This window comes from Psammomys obesus, unplaced genomic scaffold (assembly GCF_907164565.1).
Source record: "Psammomys obesus unplaced genomic scaffold, mPsaObe1.curated_primary_1811, whole genome shotgun sequence".
Classification (NCBI taxonomy): domain Eukaryota; kingdom Metazoa; phylum Chordata; class Mammalia; order Rodentia; family Muridae; genus Psammomys; species Psammomys obesus.
In genome coordinates, this window is record NW_026585895.1 from 18,493,939 (window position 1) to 18,499,938 (window position 6,000).

Consider the following 6,000-nt stretch of genomic DNA (forward strand, 5'->3'; position numbering starts at 1 on the left):
TCTTCAGTAGCCAGGCTGATTGTAGACATCATCATCTGATCTCCTCAATGTGACCACACAGAATACAGTGAGCTCTGGAATCCAGATGCCATATCTTATTGAACCAATGTTTAGCTGAACTTGGAGCACAGCTCCAGCATGAAGGATAGAATTCTACATCAACATCTTCAAGGCAACACTTTGCCATTCTGTAGCTGACTAGAGATCAGCTCTAAGGAAGAACACTGAGAATTCTGGGCTTGCCAGCAGAAAGAACAGAAGATCTCTGGTAGGAAGCTTCATAGATGGTAGTAAAGGAAGTCAGCGAATATGCAAAATCTCTTTTCTCTCTACACACATCCTGGTTAAAGTACCAATGGAACGAGCGCATTAAAGAAAGACCTTGAATAATTCATTCTGAAGCCAGAAAACTAGCCCAAAATACTCATGTGTTGCATTATTTACTTTTCTCTTGCTGTGGTAAAACATCATGGCCAAGAAAACATAAAAAAGGAAAGATTTTCATCAGGCTTATGGTTCTAGAGGGTCAGAGACCATCGAGGCAGCAAGGGGGCAAGCATGGCAGCAGTAACAGCAACTGAGAGCTCATGTCTTGAACTGCAAGTGTGATGCGGAGAAGGTGAACTAGAAACGGCGAGTCTTTAAGCATTCAGAGCCTCCCTCCAGGAACACATTTCCTCCAACAAGGTTGTACCTCCTAAGCCTCCACAAGTAACAGCCCCAACTGGAGAACAAATGCTCAAACATCTGAGCCTACGGAGAATAACCCATTCAAGACACTACACGTAGGGTAGTATGAACTGGAGTACTCAAAAGCAAGTTTTACATGGCATTTGTTTTGAAGAGTGAGGTGATGGAAATATGCATGATGAGCTTGCTCTCAAGCAGTGTTATTAATCTCTCATTCGAGGATTAATGTGGCCAAACTGTGCTCTGCAGGGAAGTGTTTTGCTGCTGAGGATTAATTATTCCTTCAAGAAAGTCCATATGCCACAAATGGTCCTTTCTAAGGAGTCAATAGATTTAAAGAGAATACCTATTCTCTTATAGACAAGGACTTAACTTCCAAGAACAAGTCACTTAGAGTGACTTACACAGCATCATTTTGTAGTATCACCCACATCTTCTGGTCATATAGGGTTTTTTTTTAGCTTGTTTATTTTTTAATTTTATGGGGATGGGTGGTTTTGCCTGTATGTATGTCTGTCCAGCATGTGTACCCAGTACCCACAGAAACCAGAAGAAGATGGTGAATCTCCTGGAATTGGAGTTATAAAGAGTTGTGAGTTGCCATGTATGTGCCAGGAATGCAAGCTAGGTCCTCTGGAAGAACAGCCAGAGCCCCTACACATAGAACAATCTCTCTAGCCTTTTGGTCCCATGTTTTAAAAAGACATTGAACCTGTGTCTTCCTGTCTCTTCTAACACCATAATTGTTTCCCTCCTCAGTTCTTCTTCAGTGACTTTGAGACTTAATTTTCTCTGATCCTAACTGAAATGAAAATTTCCACAAGGGTACCCTTCTCTATATAACATATATAGAACATCAACTTAACTTTGCCTTGCCAATTCCCTAATATTTAAACAGACTTCTCAAGTGTCTCATTCCTCAGTTAGTCCTCAGAGCCTCCGGTCACTGCCAGTTTACTAATGTCCCAATGTCCAGCGAAGACTTACTAATCAGAACTAAGTCCATTGTTTCCATCCTTCTGCCTTGCCAACTAACCGCTTCCACTATTTCCAGTCCTTGTTCAGAAATACAGTTCATCTGCTCTGACTTTTACCATCATCTAAACTCTCCTATCACTTCCTATAATGATGTCCTTTCTAGATTCCTTTCACTCTCCAACCCTGAGGATAACGCCCCAGTTATTTAGCTGCGCTTCTATTCCCAGCAATTTGCGAAACGATCCCCAGGACTTCATGAAGATTCACGAGTTCAGCCGTAGCGTGTAATCTAATCTCTAGACATCAAGTGAGCATGGTTGGATATGGTGACTACTTAACACTGAAAACCAAATTTCTCACTTTACTTTTAGTAGCCCAGAGGAAAACAGCAACAAAATCAAATAGCAAACGAAAAGCTACAATTGTATTGGATTATTGTTCATTTCCCGTAATTTTCCTGTTAAATCAGGATTTAATTCCTTCCTTTACCTCACCTCTGTGCCTAAAATAATCAAATCTATATTCTTGTTAAGTTATACTTAAGTTTTTTTTAAAGATCTAATTTTCGAATCCCCTTTAAATGAATTGTCCCTAAGATTTCTATCATCATAAACTCTGAACCCAAGTTGTTACACTGTGCCTAACATAAAATGGGCCTTCACATCCCAGTCCCTCTCACTTTCCCCTTCTCTTCATGTTGTTTTTTTTTGTGTGTGTTTTTAATATGTTAATCAATGACAGTATCAGCCCATGTGTATTTCCATTTGATACTTATTTAAGGGTTTTAGAAAATGTGTATATGTGTGTCAGTGTGTGGGTGAGGGTATGTGTGAGCATATGGTGTGTGAGGGGAAGGTGTCCCACAGAAGACAGAAGAAAATGTCATATCTGCAGGAGGAATTATTTTTTTTTCTTTTTTAAAGGTTTGCTTTATTTTTAAATTACATATATGTCTGTATGGACATGGCATGTGAATGCAGTATTCAACGAGTGCAGAGGAGGGTATTGGATACTTTGGAACTGCAGTTATAGAGGATTGTTAGCTGCCCAGAGTGGGTGCTAAGAACTGAACGCAGGTCCCTCTGCAAGGACAGTACTGTTAGACAGCCACTGAGCCATCTCTTCTGTCCCTGTAATGACTTTTCAGTCCCTACCATGAACCATTCCTAGGTAAAGGCATGGTATTCCACAAATATTTATGTAGAAATGACACAAGCTAATCCTTCTTTTCTCCAGATACTGAAGAAGTAGTATACACTCTGTACCCAGTACCATATAATTAGCCACAAATTACTCTCTATATATATGCAGATTATTCTATAAGATAGAAAGAAGTAGAATAATGAGCTTTTATAAGGCTGTCTATGCCATTCATGGGCACAAGGCAGACAGTTTATCTAATCTCAAATAAAAACACAAATTTAAGGAATTGTATCACCATAACTTTAATTGAGCTGGGTTTTTTTGTTTTGTTTTGTTTTTTGGTGTGTGTGTGTGTGTGTGTGTGTGTGTGTGTGTGTGTGTGTGGCTTTTGGAAAGACCCTTGAGAAAATTTAGCCCTGTGTATGCTAATCCTCTGAGCAATATACATGGAAAGAAACTATTTTACAGAATTGATCAACAACACCCAGAATCAATATCAGCACACCTGTAATCTGCCATTTGGATATGTTGACAGTGGACATAATTGCTGCAAAGGATACAGGAAACTGCCAATCAGGGTACTAGCCTTGCTTGCTGCTTTTAATCTGACATGGACTTTGACGGTAAAAATCCACCAGATATAAAACCCATGTAACCCCTCAGTTACTGTTGCTCTTCTCTAAATGGAAAACGGTACATGCCAAATGAAAAGACATGATTCTAAAAATCATCCTATATGTTGAGCTATGCATAACTGAAACCTCTTCTTAGATTGTACATATTCAAATGGTCTTTTTTTCCAGTATTCCTAAACATCCCAGAAAACCCAGAGCTCTCACCATCTCAGATATAGCATAACTACCTTTTTATAGGAAAATGATGACTGAGATAGAAACAGCCCGAATGCACGCACCCCCACTGCCTGCCACCTACACACACACACACACACACACACACACACACACACACACTTTTCCTCAGGAGGGAGTGAAGCAATTAACAAGCTTACAAAAAATATTTTTATATATTTTAAAATTTTATTAAAATCAAGCCAAATGTTGAGCCAAATGATAACCAATGGCTTTTGGATATGGCATGTCTATATTTCAGTTTCTGATTATACTGATAATCACAAGAAGAACCTTTATGGGAAATCATAAGAATCATGAGAAAAAAGAAGGTTGTTGCATGCCATTTCCACCTCCTGAGTCATTCCACTCTTTAGCACAGCTAACATCACATGACCTAAAAATTGTTTAAAATGCGAACACTTTCCACAATATGAACTATTCTTTTTTTTTATGAACTATTCTAAATGCTCACTGTCTTTTTTTTCTCATTCACAAATAAGGATAATCCATTTTCCCCAGCAATTAATTAGTTTTCACTGTTGTCCTCATCCAGGGGGGAGGGGGAGTTCAATGCTGTCACTCGGAGTCTATTAAACACATTACATCAATCTTCACTCGTGGGCTAGAAGTGACTTACATACCATTCTTAAAGGTTAAGATGAAAATATAAAGAATACCAGCATCATAGCAGCAGCAATTGTTTAAAAGGCCTTGGGCTCAGGATGCTGGTGTGCCTCTGAGGGCTGTGGTGAGAGGGCTCAGCCGTGGGCTCTGTAAGAGCCACTGCCATGTTAATCTGCTTCGTTACATCTCTACGGCTTGTTCAACGCATTAGGCATCAGTATTTCCCTTGTGAGAAGGCCCATCCCTCACTCTGAAAGATTTACCTTTCAAAGTTTAAACAAATACAGCCACAGACATGAAAGGCTGTGAAGCCGAAGAAATGTTAAAATACAACATGGCACAGCCAGTGATCATTTTAGCATAGGGAGATTTTGAAATGCAGAACAGCCAGAATTAGAGCATTTGAACCTTTTGGGTCTGAATACAACATTACAAAGCACATCTCATTTTAAATGCCATCATTTGGCAGAATAGTGATTCACAGACGCGATAAAAATAGAATCATGCTTGCTTACCTGGAATAAAGGGAATGGTACTCATAGCACAGAATCCATGTGCGTGTTGAATGTAACAGTCTCCAAGGCAGGTCTCTTCAATTCAGCCTACAGCAGAAAGTAAAATCTTAACGTGTGCAGTATCCTTACTAAAGAAGAAAAGACAAGACTGGGCGGTCACTGCATCCTTTCTGCTTCTGCCTGAGCTTTCTGTTCTGACACTCACTCACTCGAGGGTACCCAGTGTCTGTTAGAAAACAGCATGCTAAATTAAAATAAATAAATAAATAAATAGAAGAGGCAGCGTCTTGCGTGACAGCTCCATCTTCTGGTCACAAATGGAATCACTGAAATTCAAGCTTCTTCAGCAAAGTATCTGACAAGTAAGATTACATGGCGTATGTTCAGAATTCTAATGTATTCAAAATCAACTACCCTAATTAGTAATTAAACGTTTAAAAGTCACTATACTTTGAACTTAAGCAATTGTAGTTCAACTTTTGGGGTTTGACTTGTTTGTCTTTTTGTTTAAATGAAATCTAAGTTTCCAAAACATTACTAAAAATTGCTATATAAAAATAATTGTAACTTTTAATCTTATTATTGGTCATCTCTGTGGAGAAGCATGTTTTCTTAATGTATACTTTTGTGGCAAACAGAAAAATGAAGTGATGTAGAGACAAAAATCTCAGTCAATTCAAACTGTCTGAAACATTTCAAATTGTATAGGTAATTTGAAATGTGATAATTGTGCTGTAGTGTAGTGTGAAGCTAGGTCTCATTAGTAGGGTAGAAACAGAATTAAAAAAAATTCACTTGTTAAATAAATCAGAAACCCAAAAATTTGCTGAGTATATGCTCTGTTCAATATGTACTACTTTACTTACTTAACTGTATACAATTGTTTATGAAATCCTAGGTCATAAACCACTTGAAATTAAAAAAAAAAAAAAGTAGGTCTTTCGTCTTTTTCCTAATACCAATTTCATCAAGCAGAGTCGGAAGCCAAGTGGCTGTTTGTTGCTGTCCGTGGTGCTGAAACCCAATCACAGGCTCTCTTAGAGTGTCCTAGGTTTTGTTTTACGCTAGCTGACATAAAATCTTGATAAACTGTGATAAATGTTTTAGCTTCTAAAGCTGGAGAGCTGTCTCAGAGATTAAGAACATTCATTGCTCTTTCAGAGGACCTGAGTTTAATTCCAAGCACCCATGCCTGTAAT

At 38.5% G+C, this 6,000-nt stretch overlaps 1 protein-coding gene across 1 annotated transcript in view; it reads right to left on the reverse strand.

Annotated features, from left to right (window-relative positions):
- The window catches only part of LOC129671295 (sodium channel protein type 2 subunit alpha-like), a 130,206-nt gene extending 125,192 nt beyond the window's left edge, over window positions 1-5,014 (reverse strand). Inside the window, exon 1 of the mRNA XM_055600093.1 lies at window positions 4,802-5,014. The gene's annotated coding sequence lies outside the window, so the exon portion shown is untranslated. The remainder of the gene's footprint in view (window positions 1-4,801) is intronic.
- Window positions 5,015-6,000: the final 986 nt, after the last annotated feature.